Source organism: Chelonoidis abingdonii, chromosome 2 (assembly GCF_003597395.2).
Source record: "Chelonoidis abingdonii isolate Lonesome George chromosome 2, CheloAbing_2.0, whole genome shotgun sequence".
Taxonomy (NCBI): domain Eukaryota; kingdom Metazoa; phylum Chordata; order Testudines; family Testudinidae; genus Chelonoidis; species Chelonoidis abingdonii.
In genome coordinates, this window is record NC_133770.1 from 233,141,407 (window position 1) to 233,166,783 (window position 25,377).

The window sequence follows — 25,377 nt, forward strand, 5'->3', positions numbered from 1 at the left end:
ATACTGACTGTTGCATGTTGGGGCCAGATTCACTGCTGACCGGTGGCAGACCGCTCCACCACTGTTCGGGACCTGAGCTGGGACACAGTGAAGTCAGGTGGGCCTGCGTCCCCCTACTCCCCCATCCCAGGCCTGCACTGGTCTGTTGTCCACCCAAGCTAGGATGCCAGACAGTTTTGCTGTCTGCCCTGCCAGAAAGCTGATCCCCCTAGAGTGCAGCCTGACTGCAGGCCAGAGCCATTTGCTGTTTGCTGCCCGTCCTGATTGAGGGCCTGGGGCCTATAGACTCACTGCTGCTCTGCCAGACTGCAGGACAGCCATGGCTGGCCTTACCATGAGGTGAACTGAGGTGGCCGCCTCAGGTGCCACACTGTGGGAGGGGCATCACTAGGATCCAGAATGTAGAAAATGGTGTCTGCTGCTGATGCATATGTATTCTCTCTGCTCTAGATCCACAGAGATGGTGGAGTGCTGTGCTGGAGGAAGGAGGGCACAAGAGACATAACAGGCAGGCAGGAGAAAAGGTGAGAAGGAATAACAGAAAGCAGCAGGAGCTGCAGGGAGAGAGAGGAGGAGGAAGAGCCTCTTATGTACCTCTCTAGCACCCCAGGAGCCTGGACTGATTAACACCAGCTTCTCAGGGAGCTTCCTGTGTCCTGTTGCTTCCCTGAATCCACTTGAGAAGAACAGGCAGTCAACTGAAGTAGTAGGAGCCAGTTAGGCCCTTAAGACGCTGATATCTTCCCTCACTCAGGCCCTGCTACCAGCCTGTTTATCTGTCCCCTTCAACTGAGTGTTGAGAGCCACTATAGCTGGCACATTCCAGCAGTCATGAGTGAAAGAAGAAAACGCCCCTCTGGGGCAGCATTCAGAAAAAGAAAGAAAGCAAAGGATGTAGCATCGGCTTCTAATGAAGCTGCTGAATTCTTTAATGTAATTCAAAGCATCTATGTATTTTTCTCTGCATCAACTCATCATGGCAATTTTTGAAGCAACATCTGGGAACATCCTCTCTGATACTGAAACCACTGAGTGCCACACGATGGGAAAGTCGAGTGGAGGTGATAAAGCCTGTCAACACCCATTTGGGAAGATAGTGATGCCATATTTGCCATTATGGAGGATAATGCTATGACAGGAACTCCTTCGTGGGAGAACAGTGGCAGAGGGAAATGGAATCACCAGAAACATACATAACTTCAAATTTCTGTGTGGCTCAGTGTTGTTGGCATGACACACTGTTTGAAATACATGTTGTAAGCAAGAGACTCCAAGGTGTTTGACCTTGATATATCTGGAGCGATTCATAGATTCATAGACTCTGGACTGGAAGGACCTCGGGAGGTCATCGAGTCAGTCCCTGCTTCATGGCAGGACCAAATACTGTCTAGACCATCCCGCATAGACATTTATCTAACCTATTCTTAAATATCTCCAGAGACGGAGATTCCATAACCTCCCTAGGCAACTTATTCCAGTGTTTAACTACCCTGACAGTTAGGAACTTTTTCCTAATGTCCAACCTAAATCTCCTTGCTGCAGTTTAAGCCCATTGCTTCTTGTTCTATCATTAGAGGCTAAGGTGAACAAGTTTTCTCCCTCCTCCTGATGACACCCTTTTAGATACCTGAAAACTGTTATCATGTCCCTCTCAGTCTTCTCTTTTCCAACTAAATAAACCATTCTTTCAGCCTTCCTTCGTAGGTCATGTTCTCAAGACCTTTAATCATTCTTCTTGCTCTTCTCTGGACCCTCTCCATTTCTCCAACATTTTTCTTGAAATGCAGTGCCCAGAACTGGACACAATACTCCAGTTGAGGCCTAACCAGCGCAGAGAGTAGAACGGAAGAATGACTTCTCGTGTCTTGTTTACAACACACCTGATAATGCATCCCAATCACGTTTGCTTTTTTTTGCAACAGTATCACACTGTTGACTCATATTTAGCTTGTGGTCCACTATGACCCTTAGATCTTTCTGCCATACTCCTTCCTAGACAGTCTATTCCCATTCTGTATGTGTGAAACTGATTGTTCCTTCCTAAAGTGGAGCACTTTGCATTTGTCTTTATTGAACTTCATCTGGTTTACCTCAGACCATTTCTCCAATTTTTCCAGGTCTTTTGAATTTTGACCCTGTCCTCCAAAGCAGTTGCAATCCCTCCCAGTTTGGTATCATCCACAAATTAATAAGCGTACTTTCTATGCCAACGTTAAGTCATGATGAAGATATTGAACAAAGCCGGTCCCAAAACAGACCCCTGCGGAACCCCATCTATACCTTCCAGCAGGATTGGGAGCCATTAATAACTACTCTCTGAGTATGGTTACCAGCCAGTTTATGCACCCACCTATAGTAGCCCATCTAAATAGTATTTGCTAGTTTATCGATAAAGATATCATGCGAGACCATATCAAATGCCTTACTAAAAGTCTAGGTATACCACATCCACGCTTCTCCCTTATCCACAAGACTCGTTATCCTATCAAAGAAAGCTATCAGATTGGTTTGACACGATTTGTTCTTTACAAATCCATGCTGGCTATTCCCTATCACCTTACACCTTCCAAGTGTTTGCAGATGATTTCTTTGATTACATTGCTCCATTATCTTCCCTGGCACAGAAGTTAACTAACTGGTCTGTAGTTTCCTGGGTTGTTTTTATTCCCTTTTTATAGATGGGCATTATATTTGCCCTTTTCCAGTCTTCTGGAATCTCTCCCATCTCCCATGACTTTCCAAAGATAATAGTAGAGGCTCAGATACCTCCTCTATTAACTCCTTGAGTATTCTAGGATGCATTTCATCAGGCCCTGGTGACTTGCAGGCATCTAACTTTTCGAAGTGATTTTAACTTGCTCTTTTTATTTTTCTCTTCTAAACCTACCCCCTGCACTATGTTAGACATTCCTTCAATGAAACAACTGGACAAAGCAAAGTATACTACAGTCTTATGGTAGATGGGGATTTCAAAATGTTCTGAAGAGTGCACAGAAGTTGGCAGAGGAACTTCACACTGAAGCTATTTTTCCACCCATTCAAGAATACAAGAGTCACCAAAGAAGAAGACATTTTGATTACGAGGCACGGGATAATACTATAACAGACCCCAAACAACAATTCAAAGTTGAATTCTTTAACCAGGTGCTAGATTGTGCAATACAGTCAGTTGAAGAACGTTTCATGCAGCTCAAGGAACACAGCAGTATATTTGGGATGTTTATATGATATTCCAAAACTCCTCACTATACCTGAAGAATACCTACACCAGCAATGCAGTGCACTAGAGACAGTGTTGACATATGATGACATGTGCAATATCGATGCGAGTGATTTAAGTGATGAACTGAAAGCCCTTTCAAGATATAACAAGGAGTCCAGTGGCACCTTAAAGACTAACAGATTTATTTGGGCATAAGCTTTTGTGGGTAAAAAACCTCACTTCTTCAGATGCAGTGAGGTTTTTTTAACCACGAAAGCTTATGCTCAAATAAATCTGTTAATCTTTAAGGTGCCACCGGACTCCTTGTTGGTTTTTGTGGATACAGACTAACACAGCTACCCTCTGATACTTTCAAGATATATTTCAGCAGGATCAGCTCCAAAGGCTGTTCTGGAATATATGTGCACAAATAAGGTGACCACCCTCTTTCCAAATGCTTTTGTTGCTCTGCGCATACTTCTAACATTTCCTGTAACAGTTGCTAGTGGATAACGCAACTTCTCCAAGCTGAAGTTAATAACACATCTACGCTCCAAAATGACACAGGAGAGGTTGATCAGCCTTGTAACCATCTCAATAGAGCATGAGCTGGCCCAGACTGTGAACCTTCAGCAGGAAGCAGTTCAAATCTTTGCAACCAAGAAGGCACGGAAAGCACCACTTTGATTATTCAAACAAATAAAAATGCCAGTGTTTACTATGCAGACAAGTTACATTTGCTGTTCAGGTATTTGAAAGTTACCTGCTACTTAAAATTTTTGAACAAGGCATTTTAAGTTGTTAGTTCTCCTTTATTGGGGTAAGCAGTACCATGAGAGGAGTAGAACAGCAAGAAGGCAGAACTGAGACCTTTCAAAGTTTTGGCCCAAGCAAGGGGGTATGGGTGCGTCATTTGAGCTCCCCGCCTCAGGTGCCAAAATGTTGTTTTTGGGGCTCACAGACCCAATTGCTGCCCGGCCCGGGCTGTAGGCTTGGGCCTACTAACTGTCGGCTAATTCCTCCCAGAACTGCGTCGCTCCAGAGGCATTATAGCGAGGGGGCGTCGTCTCCCTCCCAGACAGATGGGGAAAGAGATGTGACTACCTTAAACAGCCCTTAACATATTTGAAGACTATATTACCAGTTTTCTCTTCTCAAGACTAAATATGCTCAGTTTTTAATCTTTCCTCATAGGTCAGGTTTTCTAAATCTTTTATCATTTTTTTTCTCTCTCCTCCCTTAACTGTCCAATTTGTCCACATCTTTCCTGAAGTGTAGCACTGAGAATTGGATACAGTACTCTAGCTGAGGTCTCACTTGTGACAAGTAGAGAGAAAAATTACTTTCTGTTATGGAACACTTGGTGTAAAGAGAGTGTGCACAACTGTCACTTGTGTCACATCAGCTCTTACATTGTAAACTATTTGGGCCAGGGATTGTGCCTTTTTACATGTTTTTGTAAATAGTCTATCACATTTTTGTACTGAAAAACTATTTATTAATAATAATGAATCATAAATGTGCTGCTTTACCAATTCCAGTAGATGTTTGTGTTGATCCAACTTGTTGCATATAGTTGTAATAGAAATTTTTAATGCCCCAATTTCAGAAATAATTACTTGTTGTGATTGCTACCCCCAAGGCTCTTTCCAGGACCTTTGAAATATAAACTGTGGACTTGGGTCCTCCTGGTTCCTGTAATGGGATGTTCTCAGCAGGTTCTTAGTTCTGCACAGAGTCCTGTTGATTTCAATAGCACTTCACAAGGCTGGAATGGTCAAGTGCATGTATACCTTTGCATGACCAGGGCCTTAGACTCTGCAAAACATACACCCTACTTTTCTGTGTCACTGTCCTGGTGCAGAAAGGAATTAATCTTATTAGTCCTTGCAACAATCCTGCATGGTTTTATTTGTTCAGGACAGATTGCTTTTTTATGGAATAAAAAGAGCATTGGAGCGTTACAGATTCAGTTTTGCGTTAGTGTAGGGATGGAATAAGGGATGGAATAGAGGAAGAGTGCAGCTACCCTCTGTTAGTGTCTTGGGCTCTTGTGCGGATGCAGTTCTTTAACAGATATCACACTAGGGCTGAGCTCAGCAATTCTCTGCCCCTTGTTTTTTCATACTTTTAACTTGTAGCACTCTTCTACAAGTTTTCATACTTTTAACTTGTAGCACTCTTGTGGGGTGAGGGAGGGGGTCATTTTATATCTTGGATTAAAGAGACATGCAGCAACCTGTTTCCACTCCCACCAGCTGCCATGTAGCAGCTTCCTGTCAATGGAGCTTGGAAGCAAATTGTTTGTTTTTAAAAAAAGGCTTGAGTTAAAAATAAATATATTAGGAAGATTATTTTGAATAGTAATGAGCCTTAATGAAGCTGTTAAAGTGGAGTCCTAGAGCATAGGTGCCCCTTCCTGTTAATCCTAGTTAAATATATATAGATAAATTGGCACACTTTCTGAAGTGTTCTTGTGCACACACCCACATTTTTACATTTATACTCCCTCCCTCCTTTTCTATGTGAAGCAGTTCCCACAGACACTGCAGCTAGGAGAAATGTCACAATACATTATTGCCTGAGGAGCTGCAGCTTCTCAGTGGTTTGAAGGAAGGATGGGTCCCTAGGTCTCCTGCATGCAGGAGAGAACCATCTGCCATCCTTGCCTGGTAGGTCTGACCCTGCCACCCTGGTTTGTTAGGTCAAACAGGATTTTGAACATCCAGCGGCTTACTTCACACCAAATGCCTTGCAAAGGGGAATATCTCTCACACCACACCATGAAAAGCTTTGGTCAGCTAATGTCTGAGGATATGGCTACACTTGAAATTTCAAAGCGCTCCTGTGGCAGCATTGTGGGAGCGCTGCTGTGGCAGCACTTTGAAGTGTGTGTATGGTCAGAGTGCCAGCACTGGGAGAGAGCTCTCCCAGCGCTGCATGTAAACCACATCCTCTACTGGTGTAGCGTGCAGCGCTGGGAGCCGCGCTCCCAGCACTGCTGCACTGATTACACAGAGGCTTTACCGCGCTGTATCTTGCAGCACTCAGGGGGGTGTTTTTTCACACCCTTGAGCGCGAAAGTTGCAGTGCTGTAAAGTGCCAGTGTAGCCATACCCTGAGGGGACACTGTGGTGTTTCTCCTCTTGATTTTTGTATTCAGTGGGATTGTTGTCAAGTGAGGAGGGAAGTACAGTATTTGATAAATGCTGTGGAGTTATTCTTTTGACTATTTTGATGGTCTTGATTTCCATGCTTTTCCCTTTTATCCCTGGTTCCTGTCTGTACACCTTTTAATGTCATCCCATCCTTTCCCTTAGTAAAGGGCTAGTTTCTTTTTACTGTATGGTTCCTCTAAATAGAGATCATAAGACCAGTATATACATTCATTCACAAGGACACTAGGGTTATGTCTACAGTACACCTGGAAGTGAGCGTCTCAGGTCCATAGACGTGTTCACAGAGCTAGTGCTAGCTTGTTAAAAATAGCTGTGTAGATGTTGCTTGGATGCTATGGCTCAAGCTTTCAAGTTGCACCATCTACAGAAGCTGCACTGTTCTTGACATGCTAGTGTAAACTCTGCTAGCACAAGTCCATGGACCCGGACTGGGAGGCTCGCTTCCAGACGCAGTGTAGACATACCCTAGTTGGGAGGCACTGCACTTTAATGTGTATATTCCAGGACGGATGAGCTAAAGGCTGAGACCTGGACCAAAGGGCCATTTAGGAAGGAGGGGTAAGTGGACTCTCCCTCTCTGGTGTGCTGGGGGTGCTCCAAGATGGAGCTACATATACATTACATATGAATAGGAATGCTAAATTCTTGTGGACTTTATTTTTACATATTACAGAAATATACTGTATCATTCATTGCACATATATGTCCCTGTATAAAATCACTCAGTTTATTAAACTTAATGCAAAGGAACATTTCTTAAAGAAATGGAAACAAATCACTACCCTATCTCTTTAAGCATTTGTGATTATATTATTGCATCATTGCACTCTGCCTTTGGCCTTTTAGACACTGCCCCCACATTGAAACAGCATGGACAACATCATTTTCAATAAGTATTTTTTACTTCTGAAGTGCTTGTGATTAAGGTCAAGTTTAACTAATATCCTTCATGAGTATAAGAGCCAATATAAGTTAGCCTTGAAAGGCTGTTTTTGTTCAGAGTCGTAATTCAGAGTCTTAAAGTGCATTGCACTTGAAATATTGCTATTGTGTCACTGAAGTGTTAAATATTTACAGTATGTTCTCCCTCAAAATCACGTCAGTTGCAACAGATGTGTGGCATGCCTCTCCCCTGCCCCTGCCTGCCCCTCTTCCCCCACAGCATTGCTCACTCCCTTATGGCTACCTGCACTTCTTAACACAGCATAAATCCACAACACCTCTAGCTCTGACACTTTGTTTTTTAATCATATTCAACACATGGATAGGTCCAGCCATTCAAATTTATTATTACTTGTAATCAAGCTCTTTACAGAAAGGAAACTACGGGGACTCAAGCCACAAACACTTGCTGCCATCACCGCAGACATTTGTATTGCACATAGTTGTTTTTTTTAATTATCTCAATTTTTCTTGGCAGTGGCCCCAGACTTTAAGACTCTCTGTCGTCCTTCTGAACCCCAGCCAGGATACATGCTACAGGAGCCAGGCCATAACCATTGAGACAGTAACTCAGAAACGTTAAGCTGTTTCATCAGCACAGATCCTTCACGCGGATGCATATTTTTTTTCCCATTTGCAATTATCTTCCTCAGTCCTCTTCTCCAACAGTTGGATCATGGAATATGCCCTGAAGTTATAACAGTATCAACCTTAATTTTTAATTTTCTTACTCTTGTTCATTTTTGTTTCTTACTCTTAGATATAGAGGGTTTCATGTGTCTTATACTTCCTTAGGGGATAGTAACCTGTCCATGTCTGTGTTCAACTCCATTTGACATTAATGGAAGGTATGTCCCTATACTTAAAAAAATTCTAAACATTAGAGATTCTTAAGGTACTCTGTGTACAAACAACTTTCTCTTTCCTCTGTTTGGGTAGGTTTTGTTTGTTTGTTTGTTTTTCTTTACATAGAAGTCAGTGTCAGCAAGAGCCTTTATTTTAATTTAATTTTATTGTATTAAGCCAAAAAAACTGGAGTGAAATCTTGATCCCATTGCAGTCAGCAGTAAAACTTCAGTGAGCCCAGGATTTTGCACTTGGCATCCGCAGGAATGATAGCAGCAGCAGGCCTTCACATCCAAATGTGTCTCCTTTGGGTAATGTTTCTACCTCCCTGCTCTTCAAGCAACAAATCAAATCATTACCAAGTGTCTGTCGATGTTCTGATCCCTTTGAGGAAATGGCTGAGGGACAACAAAGCCATAAAATGAAAGGAAAATATCTCCACTTGATCTCTGTATTATGCAGATAGAACAGATAAACTGCAAACTAAAGCTCTCTCACTTGCTTTAACATGTTCCCTACTGCTGATGGACACAGTATGTTTTTTTTTTTCCTGTCTGGGAATGAGCCTTGGGTTCATCTTAGGTTGCTTTCTATGTCTATTTACAAATCTTTTAGGCAACGTTGACCCCTCTGTGATGTCACAGTCCTTGCATGGGCCTCGAGCTGTTGAGCCATGTCTCCTACCATCCCAGGCAACCCCATCGTACAATTATATTAAAAAATGTGTCCATCTCTCACTCTTAAAATGAATTACATTGTTTGCCCGCACAACTCCCATTTGGAAAATGTTCCAGAACCTCACCCCTCTGAGACCTTCTTCTAACTTCCGGCCTGAATTTGTTCATGGCCAATTTATATCCACTTGTTCTTGTGCAAACATTGTCCTTTAGCTTAAATAGCTCTTCATGCTCCCAGGTATTGGCCCCTCCCTCCAAGTATATAAAGAGAGTAGGGCTGTCAAGCAATTAAAAAAATTAATTGTGATTAATCACATTGTTAAACAACAATAGAATATCATTTATTTAAATATTTTGGATGTTTTCTACATTTTCAAATATATTGTTTTCAATTACAACACAGAATACAAAGTGTACAGTGCTCACTTTCTATTTATTTTTATTACTAATATTTCCACTGTAAAAAACTAAAAATAGTATATTTCAATTCACCTAATACAAGTACTGTAGTGCAATCTCTTTATGATGAAAGTTGAACTTACAAATGTAGAATTATGTACAAAAAATAACTGCATTAAAAAATAAAACAATGTAAACCTTTGAACCTACAAGTCGACTCAATCCTACTTCTTGTTCAGCCAATCGCTCGGACAAATAAATTTGGTTACAATTTCCAGGAGATAATGTTGCCCACATTTTCTTTACAGTGTCACCTGAAAGTGAGAATAGGCATTCACATGGCATTGTTGTAGGTGGCATCACAAGATATTTACGTGCCAGATGTGCAAAAGATTCATATATCCCTTTTTGCTTCAGCCACCATTCCAGAAGACATGCGCCCATGCTGATGATGGGTTCTGCTTGATAATGATCCAAAGCAGAGCAGACCACCGCATGTTCATTTTCATCATCTCAGTCAGATGCCACCAGCAGAAGGTTGATTTTCTTTTTTGGTGGTTCAGGTTCTGTAGTTTCCGCATCGGAGTGTTGCTCTTTTAAGACTTCTGAAAACTTGCTCCAAACCTTGTCCTTCTCAGATTTTGGAAGGCTCTTCAGATTCTTAAACCTTGGGTTGAGTGCTGTATCTATCCTTAGAAATCTCACATTGGTACCTGCTTTGCGTTTTGTCAAATCTGCTGTGAAAGTGTTCTTAAAATGAACATGTGCTGGGTCATCTTCGGAGACTGCTAAAATGAAATATATAGCAGAATGTGGATAAAATAGAACAGGAGAGATACAATTCTCCCCCAAGGTCCCAAATTTAATTAACGCATTATTTTTTTAACGGACATCATCAGCATGGAAGCATGTCCTCTGGAATGGTGGCCGAAGCATGAAGAGGCATATGAATGTTTAGCATATCTGGCACATAAATACCTTTCAATGCTGCCTGCAACAGTGCCATGTGAACACCTGTTCTCACTTTCCGGTGACATTGTAAATAAGAAGCAGTCAGCAGTATTTCCCATAAATGTAAACAAACTTGTTTGTCTTAGCGATTGGCTGAACAAAAAGTAGGACTTGCAGGCTCTCAAGTTTTAGATTGTTTTGTTTTTGAGTGCAGTTACGTAACAAAAAAAAATCTACATTTGTAAGTTACACTTTCAGGACACAGAGATTGCACCACGGTACTTGTATGAGGTAAATTGAAAAATACTATTTCTTTTATCATTTTTACAGTGCAAATATTTGTAATAAAAATAATATAAAGGAAGCACTGTACACTTTGTGTTCTGTGTTGTGATAAAAATCAATATATTTGAAAATGTAGAAAATCATCCAAAATATTTAATACATTTCATTTGGTAGTCTATTGTTTAACCATGCGATTAATCGCGATTAATTTTTTTAATCTCAGTTAATTTTTTGAGTTAATCGTGTAAGTTAACTGTGATTAATCGACAGCCCTATTAGAGAGCAGTCATATTCCCCCGCACTCTTCTTTTTGCCAGAATAAACAAGCCAACCTCTTCCAATCTTCTTTTGTAAGATAGAATGATCAGGGGGAAGAGAGAGTCTATTAGCTCATCGCTGCACATTTTCCATTTAAATTTATCTTTCCTGAAGAGGGGGAAGACTTTCCTGAGACTGGATCCTCAGGGAGCAGGAGAGAGAGCAGGTGAAGGACTCTTAAACATCTATAGTACTGTAGATGCTTATAAACATTCAAGAGTTGGTTTGAAGTAATGGGAGTTCACAATAAAATAAACATAAATGTGACTTCTCAATATATTAATGCTGTATCAAGCACTCAAAGGAAAATGTTAGCTATGTGAGCTCATCTTTATACCATATTTTGATCTACAAAAGTAGAAATTACTGAAGAATGTAGTAAAAAGAACTGTGCGTGTGAATTATATATACACACAAAGAGAGAGAGAGAGACCTGGATAGATTTCCATAATAGGACAGATCCTGTAGCTCTCAGTCAGGCAAAAATCCCCATAGAGGTCTGTTATTTGCTCTTTACACAATAAACAAGGCTTAAGAGTGTATATACTGCTACTCTGGTTCAATTCTGGCAGTTTCTAAAAAATAGAACATTCTGAGCTCCACTATGGGGCTCATACACTATTTAAAATGATACTACCCTATTCCCGTACATTATCACATTCCCATTGATTTTGTAGCATATGAGGGCACACCCTAAAGGCTTAATGCAGCAGCCAGTTAACCCTGACCTATTAGCAACATTTTGAAGCAAGCTTCCCAGCCTGAGTGGAAAGATCTAGGCTAGCAGGGCTTGCGCTAGTGCTCTAAAAATAGTTATATAGATACTTCTTCGAAAATGTGGCTTGGGCTGTTGCTTGGGCTCTGAAGCCACAACTTCAAACAACTACCTTTTACAGCACTTCTGAGCACTAACGTGAGCCTTGCTAGCTTGAGTCTATCGATCCGGGCTGGGAGGCTCTTTCAAAAATGCTGTAAATGTTCCCTTAGATGAAGCAGGAGAAATATAAAGGCAGAAAGTGGGAAAGTGGAGGGAGAAATATCTGGGTATGAGTTGGAGCCCTGCCGACAGATCTGTATGTGATAACTCTTGACGGTAGTTGCTGCCTTTGTGCTGCAATGGCTGTTTTTGTTCTGCTTAGACTCTTTGTAAGTTCTCATAAAGATGGCCCTGGGAAGAAGTAACCACAACTGGCTGGCTGGCTGCCTGACTGTTTTATTTTCTTGGGCAGGGAAATCAGTGCACCAGTCCACAGGGAGATTTACCTATGTGAGACCTGCAGGATCAGGTCCATAATTGGTTAGTTAGCCTTTTTATTCAATATTATCAGTTTTATCTATTATTTATTGCTGAGTGTTTCCCCTCATTTATTAATCCTCCTTCCTTCCTTTATATCTTAACTCCCCTGTTTTTCTTGGTCCCTTCTCTCCTATTTTTTCATTCATTTTATATTTGTTTCCTTTTCTTCATATTTATCCCTTCTTTATTTTAGCCTTTCTGCCTTTATTTTCTTTTTTCTTCATCTCTCTCTTTTTTCACATGTACGTATCTGGTACTGAAATCACCAGGAGGCACATTAGGAGGCCCCAGAGCTCATCTTGATCTAGAGAAATAGAAAAAGCTTGCTCAAGCTATAAACAGAATGCTAATTTCAATTAATTGATGGAAATGCTTTTCCATGCCTTTAGGTGTACTACAGATGCAATATTTGCAATGAGGCAAAAGTTTGAAAGAATGATAAATGGAGGGTATAACTGCTATGTAGCATTTATTGATCTTGAGAGAGCTTATGACTTGGTTCCACAGGAGTTGGTGTTTGGAGTATTGAGATGGATGGGAGGGGGAGTGCAAGAAGTAGGGAAGATAGAGGAGCTGAAGTCAGGGTCAAGAGCTAAGGTGGTAATAATACATGGAATTTCAGAGAGTTTTACAGTGATGGTGGGGTTTGAGACAAGGCAGTGTGCTGAGTCCATTTCTCATCATCCTAGTTATGAAGTTAATTAGGAGAGCCACGCTTGTGGGGAGGCAGAGAAAACTCATATATATTGCTGACAATCTGTCCCTTTTGGTTTATAGCAAAGAGAAATTGGTAAATATGGGATCAGACTAGGCATCTGTGTTTGAAGATCATGATTTGCAGGTAAACACAAAGAAATCTGAAGTAGAAATGTTGGAAGAAGAACTGTTGATTGACATTTCAGGAGAGAAGCTGAAGCAAAAGAAAGAATTTGTGTACTTGGGAAGTACACTTAGTACCATGGGGGAGAGATCTGGAGAACTGAAAAGAAGAACCCAGTGTGCCTGGGCCTCAGTGAGAAAGGCGGCAGGAGTACTGTGAGACGAGCAGTTAAGTAACAAACTAAAAGGAAAAGTGTATGTCGCGTATGTTTGACCCTGCCTGGTTTGGAAACAGTGGGTCTTACGGAAATGGAAAAAGAAAAGAAACATGCAGTAGAAAATAATGTACTGAGGCGATTAGCAGGCAAGCAGAGGGTAGACAGCAACAAAGAGTCCTGTGGCACCTTATAGACTAACAGACATATTGGAGCATAAGCTTTTGTGCATGAATACCGACTTCATCAGACGCATGGGAGGACAGAGGGTAGACAGAGTGTGCATGGAAGAAATTAGGGGAAAGATGAATTTAGGTCTCTCAGGCTGGAGAACGCATGTTTGAGGCAGGCTTAGAAATGTGATAAGAATGGGTGAAGAACGACCATCAAACAAACCATGGGAGGAAGAGAAGAGCAGGAAAGGATGTGGAAGACCTAGCATACAATGGAAATACTTTGTCAAGAGAACTTTGACGAGAAAAGGACTGGAACTTCAAGACCTGGGAACCTGTGCTGTGGACTAGAAGAAGTGGCAAAGGCTCGTGGGCACCTCCCACCCTGTGAAAACAGGACAAGGAGTCAGAAAGTGAAGTGAAGGAAATGCTTTTTCTGTGAATAACTTCAGCCAAACTAGTAAACATTAGGGGCTTTGATTATTTTGCTCTTGATTATACCAGTATCAGTCTGAAGTAAATACATTGGTATTGATGGCGTTTCTATGGTTTGACCCTTAGAGCAAAATCTGGTCCCATAATTCCATGAGAGACAAACATAAACACAACCCTGCATAAGTAGGCTTGGCAGAACTCTTTTTTTTTTTCTATATAATTTCAATGGATAATATTGTTTTGTTTTTAACTTTTAATCAGTCTTAAATTTGTACAGTTGCAGGAAATTATGGAGGGTCAGAGAATTATTTAATGACAGTAGATGTTTAGATTAAAAAAGTTAAAGCTTTATAACCCTAAAAACACAAATTGTCAACATCACATGTCAAAATATACAAAATAAATATCCTTAAATCAAACTGTAAGTTCTCAAGCAGCGTATTTCTTACTTTTCCTTTTTATAAATTTCAGTTATAGATGGAAACATTTTTTTCACCTGTATGTATGGTGAAATTGACATTTACTGATATTTATTGATAAAAATCTAATCCTTCCAAGTATACACACACTCCATATTATGGTAAAATGTGCAAGATTTGAAACTTGCTGCAGTGACTTAAGTGGTTTCCTTGTTCATGGCATGCCATTTAAAATTAATACTTTCATAATAGCATTAGGTCCAGTGCTCCCTCTCAAGTTGCATGCTGAATCATGCACCCCGTATCTGTATTCTAGCACCCCCTACCTCTTGTAAATAAAGGAGGGGTGATTCATCAGCCTCTTCTTATGTACCAGTAAGGGGACACTTCTTGAGTGCTGGGATCTGCATGGGGGAAGGTTATAATCTGGAAGAGGAGTAAATGGGGCAGGGCATAAAGCTGTGGAAAGGAGGCATAGAGTCCTTGAAGAGCTCATGGCAGAGAAATAGTACACTTCCAGGCACTGTGATATTTTCTGCCGCCCCTTTCCATGATGTGGCTCTTTTAAGGATCACCTCTATGTTGTGGGAATCTTGCTGGAAGGATCATCATTGACCTAGAGACAGCAAAGAATCAAGGCCCTCTACTGGGGTGGCCTTGACCTTCTGTTAAGATCCATTTAGGAATCTGAAGGAAATGGGGGGCCTGGCACCAGTGCAAGTGGGCAACAACCCTCCCTTCCCAATGAAAGGATCAGACATGTCTCTGTGAGGTAAAATTTACATAGATGTCGTGGCCTTTTGCTCCCATCGTAGATATTCCTGCAGGAGACAGGACCTCTATTAATTTCAAATAATATATTAGACCTCAAGCTACAAAGCCAAATGTTTTCCTCATCAATAATATTTGAATGTCCTGAAGAAAACACTTCAAGCCAGAAATTAGAGAAACAACCTGTATTATCATACAAATATGGTTCAATTCATGTATTTATAATCATATGATGATTTCTCAGAGAAACTACAACAATGATCAGAGGCAAATTAACAAGTAAATGCTTTATTGACCATAACATAATACAGGAGAGAGAGGAGAATAATTTGGGCATCCTCTTAATGCCTCAAAACCCAATAGCTGTCTTCATCTTCCATGGTCTTTCCTCAAGAGTCTGTCCTTAACACATCTGTCGGCTCTAGTCTATATAGATTCTTATGCCACACTCATTGACATAGTATCGGAACACCTTCCTGTAGCGTGTTAAGCAACATGTCTAATATCTGACATGTTTGTACTCTTGTCCTCTCCCCAGGGGAAGAAACATGCAAAGGAGTGCTTTGTTTTGGAATTGTTTAAATAAATATATGTCCATACACAAAAATTGCTGTTTGCTAGAGTACAAGTTTAAAAAACAAACCTTACACATGCAGCAGAAGGTGGTGAGGTTTGTAATGGCCCTTATTCCTGTGGGAGTTCATTCCAGAGGCTTGGACCAGCACTTGAGAAAGCGCTGTCTCCTGCACAGACAAATTTTACCCTTATTGCAGAGAGTTCAGTTTTGTCAGAGGAACGCAGTTGTCATCCCAGAGCCTTAGTAATCTTTTAGATATCCCGGAGCTCAGGCCATCTGAGTGTCTTAGGAATAAGGACAGAGACCAGAAACCAGACACTCATTTAAAATAAGATCTTCTAACCATTGCCAAACAATGCTGTAAGAAGGAAATAAGAAAATTCATATGCAAATAGAAGGTAGGAGATTCCTTCTACTTTAATGTAAGAAAAGGTGAGCTAATTTGTGCAGGGCTGATGCTGATGGGCTTGGAAATCATATCTGTGGCCAGTAGAGTGGAGAAACTGGTCTGTAGCAGTTCACTGAAATGAGAATATTACTGCTACACTGCTTCTAAGGTCAATGTCAGTTCACATTATCTACCCTGTAAGTACCACTCCTTCACCCAGACTGAATCTATCTAGATCTAAATCAGACAGTTATATATTTTTTAAATGAAAACATATTTATTATTTATTATGCTTGCACCCAAACATTGGTGTTTGTTATATTTCAGTTAGTAAAGAGAGAGTTTTTTAATGATAAATGTCAATATTTTGAATTTCCTACAATTAGGAGTTGAGTCTGATCCACAACCCCTAAATGCCAATGTGAATCTTTCTAATGACTTTAGTGGGTTTGGGATCAGAGCCTGAAACCGTACTGTGCTGCACCAACCTCAGCCTTCTCGTAGTGGTTGCATAGTTGCAATAGTTAAACTAGATTAAATGAGAGGTCTTAGTATGAGGAGAGAGGATCAGACTGCTGGCCCGCTGAAATGGGAGAAGGCAATCTACTGGTCAAATTCATACTTCTCAATCACATTATCTATATTCAGCCAATTTCTAGCTCCATGTCAAGGAATGGCTGTTATTGATTCAAGGAGCCTTCTTCCTTTCGCCATTGGTCTCATCTTTAACACATGATAAATACTGTCTCTACTAAAAATATCTGAAGCGTACTTGTTTTGGTGTGGGAAGACCAGCATCAGTAGATCAATGGTTCTTAATCATTCCACATTGTAACCCCATGCTATAACAGAAGAAAGTTTCAATGTCCTTCCCCCCCACACACACACTATCTACCCATAAAGAAATGGAAGGTGGCTGTGACACCCTGGACCTGTTTGTGATACCCAGGCTGAGAATTCATGTAACAGAGAATGAGAATTTATGTTCCACGGTCGATTACACCAGATAATGATTTTCATAAATTTTCCTAATCACAAGTAAAAAGTCATGTAACTCCTGTTCTGCATCTGCTTTCAAATCATGCCTACAGACACCATGAGAATAGGTCAAAAAACAAATCAATAAGAGTCTCATTATAAGGCAGGTAAGTCAGTGAAGTAAAAGGCAGATCAAAGATATAATTGCTGCCTATTAAATATATTGGAGGGGAATATAAATGAGTTTTAGCAGAGCATGATAAGAGGGTTTGGTTTTGTTTCAAATAAAATTGTTTTTTATCTGTCAAATTGGCAAATACATAATCCATTTCTTTCTGATTTTTCTGATATAGGGTAACATCTAGATCTGCAATAGTTTTGAACAGTATTCAGATTTAATGAATAAAACTTCTTAAATCTAATCAACTACTAATGTGCATCTACAATTTAGGTAGGCAAGCATTAGTAGTTGGTATTTGTAGAACTGCGGAGATTTTCAGAATCCGATATATTTCCTCTCTAGCTGTGATTACAGAACTATGACATCTGGAATGACATCAGATATAAATACTTCAAATGCAAAAACAATCAGAAATTGATTAGAAAATCAGACAGATCTACAAAATAGTTATATTTTGAAGGCCTCTGTCCCTCCCTGTTTGTTTTACATTACGGGACTCTTAAAGAGATCTCTCTTCCCACTGAATAATGTCAGTCTTGAATTTCTAATGATTAGAGAGTTGTGGTGGTTGCATTTAAAGGTGTAACAATTGGAAATAACTTTGGCTTGCCTATTTTTTATGAAATTACACATTGATTTTAAAACTCGATCCTGTACCAATGGAGCTACACAAATTTACATAGCTTACAATCTGACCTGCTATATTTTTTGTAGCAATTGAGAATTCTTTATAGCTGAATGATCTTTGGTTTTTTACTCACCTGTGTTTCTTTAGCTTTCATTTTAGTTTTTATTTTTAAAAGATCTATTTCCCACTGCAGAGAGCTACTGAAATGCCTAAAAGCATAAGAATTTCAAATTCACTTTTATTTCTAATTCTGTTCTCTTTTATCCTTCTAGGATCAATACTTGAAGCCTTTGATCATTGATCCTGATAACCCAGAAAGGTACTCGCAGGTGCTTGTGGACCCCAACAAACTATACAATGTGGTGAAAAAAGCACAAGAGCAGAAATCCCACCAAGAAGTTAGCCTGTTGAATGGACTCATAGATCTCGTGTTCAGCACTCAGGAGCTAGCAGTAGCCCGTGGGCTGGGGCTGAAAGGGAAGGATAAAGAGGAAAAGGCCCTCAACAGAATAAAAGTATCAGCCTGTGAAGGTAAATATTATTTTTAAAAGGCCAAATGATTAATTTGATGTAGAAACAGGTCTTAACCAAAACAATGGAGCCTGAATACCCTGCCACTGGGGTAAGGAACTCCCATTCCTGGCTGGAGTTACTTCTGATTTATGCTGGTGCAAATGGAAGGAGAAGCAGGCCCACACTTTCTAACTGAAGTGATCAATTTGTGTCTTCTGGCGTGTCTAAAAGAGCACAGATTTGTTAATAAACAATGTAACTTCCCCGGAGCTGCACAGATTTTGTTGAGTTGAATTTTCTAGCAATGGTTTTCAGCTTTTTCTCACTTTTACTAGCTTCTCCGCTTCTTCTTTCAGGGAACAGTCTCTCATTTTATCTCCCATTGCTAGTACCTCTTAGTCTTTGTGTCTCTGTTTCTTTACTCCTCCCTTTAATTCACATCCCCAGCTACTATTTTCTGAGTCTGTTCTCTCACTCCCTCAGCTTTCTGGCTCACTAGCCCCTACACTCTTTATAAACTTAAACTTCAACACCATTGCTTGTTATGTCCACACCCTCCTTCTTCTGCTCCTGCTCCTCCTCCTCAAGTAGATTAAAATTGTACATCTTGGATTACCTCATGGAACCAGAATAAATATTTAGAAAACAGGCACAGTGACTCCTCTAATCTATGTATTTTAAAAGTTCCAAAACCATTGAGCAGAATCTCTGCACCTAGCTGAGATCTAATCACATGCACCTCCAAATGCAGCAGAAAGGATTTACCCTTTTGATCATTATGAATTATTTACAGAACTGATTTGTTTCACACATGGCGCAAAAGAACTAGCTCAACCCAGTCCATTCATACCTATGCTTCTGATGCTGTGGCTCGTGTGTTGATGTTTGTAACAGGCTGATCTGCACCTTTAAGGGCCTGTTTAGTGATAGAGACCCTTTTAACAACAGGTGTTCGAGCTTGGGTGAAGGGATTAATGGACTGAGCTGGAAGGGACCAGGTGACTGCTATAAAGAGTTGAAAGAGCTCAGTTGAAGGGAAGCTGCAGGAAAGAGGTTGTCTTTTGTGGCAGGCCCTAGAGCAGGGGTGTGTGCAATGGGGAAAGTCTCTGAGCCCCTGCAGCTTGGTTTCGTGGGGGGATGGTAGTTTTATTACCTTGACTGATTTTGTGTTTCAATATTAAATTGTCACCTGAAGAAAGGGCCTAAACAGACTCTTAATGTGGTGTTCAATGCTTCCTGGGCTGGGGAGACAGGCCAGCAGCTTACAATGCCATTGCACACTCTTTTCTGGTCTATACTTGCCTTAATTTCTTAAAATTTTCCACTGTTTGCTACCGCCAGTTCAGCTCTCCAAACTGGAGCAACAGCATGAGTGCTAGTGTAGGGAAATGTTGGCTACCAGTGTGCTAAGCACAAGGTCATCTAGACCTGCTCTGAGCTAGTTAGCACGCAGCTCAGGGGCTTCAGACATTTTTATCCATGCAGGCACAGAAGGCAGCTAAATGTTAGCATCTGCTGTCTGGCACTGAGTTTGCTGAGGGACCTAGAAACCAGACACCTGTGTAGAATAAGTTCTTGTAATAAATCATTGCCAAACAATGTTGTAAGAAGGATGTAAGTAAATTCAAATGAGCAGAAGTAAAGCTGGAATAACACACGCAGGGCTGAGACTGATGGACTTGGGAAATCATGGCTGTGGCCAGTAGACTGGAGAAACTGGTCTGTAGCGGTTCACAAAAGTGCTGATATTACTGCTGCACTGCCTCTGATGTCACTGTCAATTTGAACTACTTACCAGGCAAGCACCAATCAGTCAACTGAGACCAAACCTTGGCTTAGGTCTAAACTGCATAGTTATCTTTTCCTAAACTGCTCCATTTTTCATTCATGAATTTGGTTCCTGCTTTGTTATGCTCAAAACAATTCCTGCCACTTAATGTCCTGTCCACCCTTATTTATATACACATGCCTCATATCTGCAGTGTAACCAGGAGTGAAAGTAACTTAAAGGACTTACTGGTACTCCGGAGTCCTGAGCAGGGAGTGTGGCCTCCACCAGAAGAGGTGTGGCCTGAACCAGAAGAGGCAGGCCTTTAACTTCCCAGGCCCTTTAAATCAAGATTTAAAGGTCCTGGGGCTCCAACTGCAACTGGGAGCCCTGGGGCCTTTAAATCACCCCCAGAGTTCCCAGCTGCAGAGGCGACGTGGTGTCCCGGGGCTCAGGGGTGACTTAAAGGGCCCAGGACTCCCGCCGCTACCACAGTGGAGCTCTGGGCCCTTTAAATCACCGTGGCAGCCCTGCTGCACTACCCCAGGGCTCCAGCAGCGGGGCTCAGGTGGTGCTTTAAAGGGCCCAGGGCTCCCCACAGGGGCTGGAGCCCTTGGCCCTTTAAATCACCGCCCGAGCCCTGCCACTGCTACCCCAGGGCTCTGGCAGCGGGGCTCAGGAGGCGATTTATAGGGCTCCAGCTGCTGCGGGGAGCCCCGGGCCCTTTACATCACCAGCCGTTTTGGTCCAGCATGGCATACTGGGTATTGCTGGGCTGTACCAACTTACTTTCACCTCTGAGTGTAACACATTTTCCAGATGTTACGTGCCTAAGTGCTCTGCAGGGACGAGACACACACACACACACAGTGAGTGATATGGCTTTTAATGAAGGTAAAGAAAACACACCCGCAACGGGGACTCTGCATGTTGCTAACTCAAAGCGGGGAGCGAGTCCAAAGCAGCAAAACAAATTCTGATAAATATAACTTTATGCTAATAGCATGTAAAGCAGCTCATACATAGGCATGTGGGAGCTTTCCCACAACTGGGCTATCTCTTATGGCAAAGGGCCAGGCTTTTCCAAACACGCCGGGCTTCCCAGGCTAAGCGGTTCCAACCGGCTACAAACAGCATATGCTAGTATACAGCAACCTTTAATAACCTGTCCTTGAGAAGGCGAACAGCCTTAGCTAAAACGTAACAAAATCTTCTGCAGTCCCTTACACCAGAAGTAAAAGTTTCTTGTACAACTTTTCTAGTGACATGCCTGAAATCCAAGCTTGCTCACTATGCAGAAGCCCATCCCTATTCAGGGCACCGTGTAAGCATATGTTTAACTTTAAGCACATTGACTTCAGTGAGACTTAAGCATATGCTTCAAAGTAAGAATGGATTTAGTCGGTAAATTCTTTTCTGAATCTTAGCCATAGATAATACTGTACATTTAAAGTCAATTAAACTTCTACTTAGATTTTGTAAAAGTATGGTGAAACAAATTATTCAGTGTGACTTTCTGAGATTTTATTATTAAAGTGTCTTATGAAATGTCTAGGACATTAATCAAATCAATTATACATTTTAAACTATATGACCCTATTTCACCTTTACATATGTAAATAGCTTTTAACTGAAGCTCCTTCTTATAGCAAGCAGCAATAAATCTGAGTGGGAATATAACCAGAAACTGAAATAAAAATATAGAATTTTAATTTTAATACGGCAGGTGAGTTGCCCAGGATAGTAAGTGACTCAGGAGAGGAAGTCACTAACAGAGCAGTGAGTTTATTTAGAGCCAGTTTCCCTCTCTGTGGTGTTTGGTTTGGTTTGGAAGAGACTTGATACTGCCATAATTTAAGCTTCATTCCATAAACACAGCCTTGGCTTTCACTCTGCTTCACTCTTTCCTTACTTCACATTTTCCGGGCCTTTCCTGCCAAGCTACGTTTACTCTTGTTTGTAGCAGATTATTGCCAGCTATCTCCTGGTTTCCCTCACACTAAGTCCCTTTAGGCACCATCACAGTTCTTTTGAGTGACTTCCCTTTGATCTGTGAAAGAGCAGCACAGAAACTCCCAAGTTCTGGGAACTGATAGTCTGGCAGCACCTTGTTCATGTCATAAATCGGGCTGACAGATCACTAAATATTATTTGATATGGCCTGAATTGAAACGCAGATTGACATGGGAGGAGCTCTTTTTCTTTTTATCCCTCAGAACTTTCACATGATTTTCTTTTCCTGTCCAAAGCTTTGGCTGGTGGATTTCCATTGGTTGTAGAAAGTTGAAATGTTACTCTTCATTGTAAATTAATTTCTTTTATAATACTCTGTCTGTGTACACACAGTGGCTGATTAAAAAAGGGTTGTGTTCTGCTCCATCCTAATATTTGAGCTAAGCAAAAAGCATGAGCAAAGGGGAAGGGGATTTAGTTTCTCACTAACAGTGTGTCCCCCATCTTGAAAAAAAGTGTAATATAAAGCCACAAGCTATTAAAGATGTATACTGCATATGCGTATTTAATAATTCATTGTATAGGCTGCCTGGGTGAACTATAGATCATATAATTATAGAAATGAAATAGACAAGATTAACTGGGCCAAAATTTTGAAAGATAGAAGATGTGGTATGGCTGGTTGAAAAGGCTGCAAAATCAGTGGCCACCGGGGGTTCTCTGGATTATGGAGCCTCCCAGGGTTGCCCACTGAAGAGTGTCCATTCATGGCCCAGGCACATGAGAGTTCTATCTGAACCCAAGGCTTGTATACACAGCCTTACAGTGTGGGCAGGGGGCTGCACTGGAACTACCATATAGACCCTGATAGCATGAACTAAAAGGGACCTAGTTAACGGTAACATAGTCCTGTTTCAAATAGGACTAGCTACCTATTTCACGTTTACATCGTTCACAGACTACATATATGCAAACTAGAAACCTGTTACTTTGGCTAGCAGGGTCTGCACGGGTCAGTTACAGTGCAATACCTTAGTATGCTTTGCAATTCACACTCCCATGGTTGACACTGCAGGGCCCTTGTTATATCCTTAGGGGCAGCCGGTTTGGGAAGAAATCACTTGAGAGCAGACAGCAGACAGCTAACAAAACTGCCATTTATTTACAGACACAGAGCTCGCCTAACCGGCCGAAGCTGGCTGGGCTATCTTCTAATAATCTAACTCAGTTGCCATAGGAACAAAAGCCATGACAAGCAAATACATAACGTATTCCTCTCCCCCAATAAGAACATCCCCTAAATAAAACACACACTAGACTAGAGAAGGAGGGTAGACTACCTCCATTCTCGGCTCACCCTTGGTGATTTATTGCCCCATAACCGTGGGTTCGCCCTAGGTAAAGATCCAGTTGATGAGGAGGCCTTCTGTCTCTAGGTGGATTACGGCAAACTTCTGTGTGTTACACCAAAGTACTATGGGCTCAGAGTCTGCAGAATGAACAGGTGAGGAGGTGGTATCAGCTCATGCTGGGCCAAGGGGTATCTCAGCCGCCGGCAATAATGGAGGAGAACAGTCAGGAACAGGTGATTCGTGATTCAGTGTCTCACCAGAAGAAGTGAAGTCAGACCACTCAACTGCAGATGTGTCCTGAGGACTGGCATGACCTGGTAACAGCTGATCTACTGTCGCCGCCAAAGTAAGATTCTCTGCAGTCCGGACTGTGTAGGAAACAGGCCTGTCTGAGTGATGATCATGGCAGGGACCCATTTAGCTCTGAAATATAATTCCAAGCCAAAACTGGCTGTCCCAGGCTAAAGGTTCAGTCTTTTGTTCTGGGTGCCTGTCTGATGACTTGATATAGCTGCTGATGTTGCACAATTTGTCGGGTTCAGAATGTTTCAGCAGATCAAAGCAAGTGCGCAGCTCTCGTCCCATCATTAGAAAGGCCGGGGATGCCTGGGTCATAGCATGAGGTGTGTTTCTGTAGGAAAGTAAGAAGGTATCCAGACGCTTTTGAACGGAGTGTTGTCCCCTTGCTGATTTCAAAGCGTGTTTCATTGTCTGCACAAATCTTTCAGCTAATCCGTTGGTGGATGGATGACATGGTGCTGACGTATGTGGTGTCACCATTTGCCTTCATAAACTTTTGAAACTCCTGAGAGATGAACTGTGGTCCGTTGTCGCTCACAAGTTGTTCTGGCAAACCGAAACGACTGAAGAGTCTCCGTAGTTTTTGGATAGTACTCTCTGCAGTAGTGGACTGCATTATAGAGACTTCTGGCCATTGAGATGGGCATCTACTGCCACCAAGAACATGCTTCCTTCAAGGGGGCCAGTGAAGTCAATGTGAATACATTGCCACGGGCTGTTTCAGGCCATCCATGGGAGTAGGGTGCCCACCGGGGTGCATTCCTCACACTCTGACATGACATACAGCTTTTGCCTTCTCTTCAATAGCACTGTCCAATTCAGGCCACCAAAAATAGCTTCGTGCAATTTCCTTCATGCACACTATTCCACAGTGACCGAATGTAGCTGTTCTAACATCTGTGATCTCATGGTGGTGGAATAATGACACTTCTCCCCCACAACAAACAACCAGATTGGAAAAAAAAAAAAAAGAATCCTATTAGCATCTAATGCCTCAAGTGTATAACTCACACATTTGTCCAGCAACTCCACATGTCAGAAATCCAGTAGTATAGTTAACTTTATGAAACCACTTCTGGCTCTGTGCTGGCTAAAAATGCCAAACAGAAGGTTGGTTATGAAGCAAAACTTGGGTCTAAGCTTGGAAATTTTTCCAAAATAATTGAGTTGTCAAAAGTTCAATAAAAAACCTTTTCCTTGCATGCCTGGCGCTCTGTGTGTGTGTGTGTGTGTGTGTTAACAGATATGATCATTTGTGGCATTGTGGAAATCCATGTTTGCAAATGCTGCTAAGTGATGATAAAATGGCAATATTATTGTTTGTGTAAACATAGCACTTATGAAAGTCAGGACTTAATAGCATTGACTAAAGCAGGCTTAAGGTGGGTAAAACAAAGCTTTGTCCTGCAAAGCTCCACCAAAGCATCTCAGTCCTGCTGTGCAGCACAACTGCTATTATTATCTAAGTTGGGCATCTCTGGAGCAAAAGCTGCTGATTACAGTTTTGTAGACATTTTGGGGAGAAGGCCATCACACTGATTTACACTCCTCATGGCATAAGATAAAATGTGAATCTAGATCAAAAGAGGTGAATGGCTAGTGCACTAATTAACTGTGCAAGCTGGTACTTGTTGACTTAGAAAGTGACTTTTTGACAAACAATATGGGCCAAATCCTAGAGGGCCTTATTCAGTCCTTATTCAGACAAAACTCTCATTGAAGTCTATCTGTGTTCCCACCTAAGTGCCTGATCCAAAACCATGAAATCACTGGAGTCTTTCCATTGATTTAATTGAACTTTGAATCAGGCC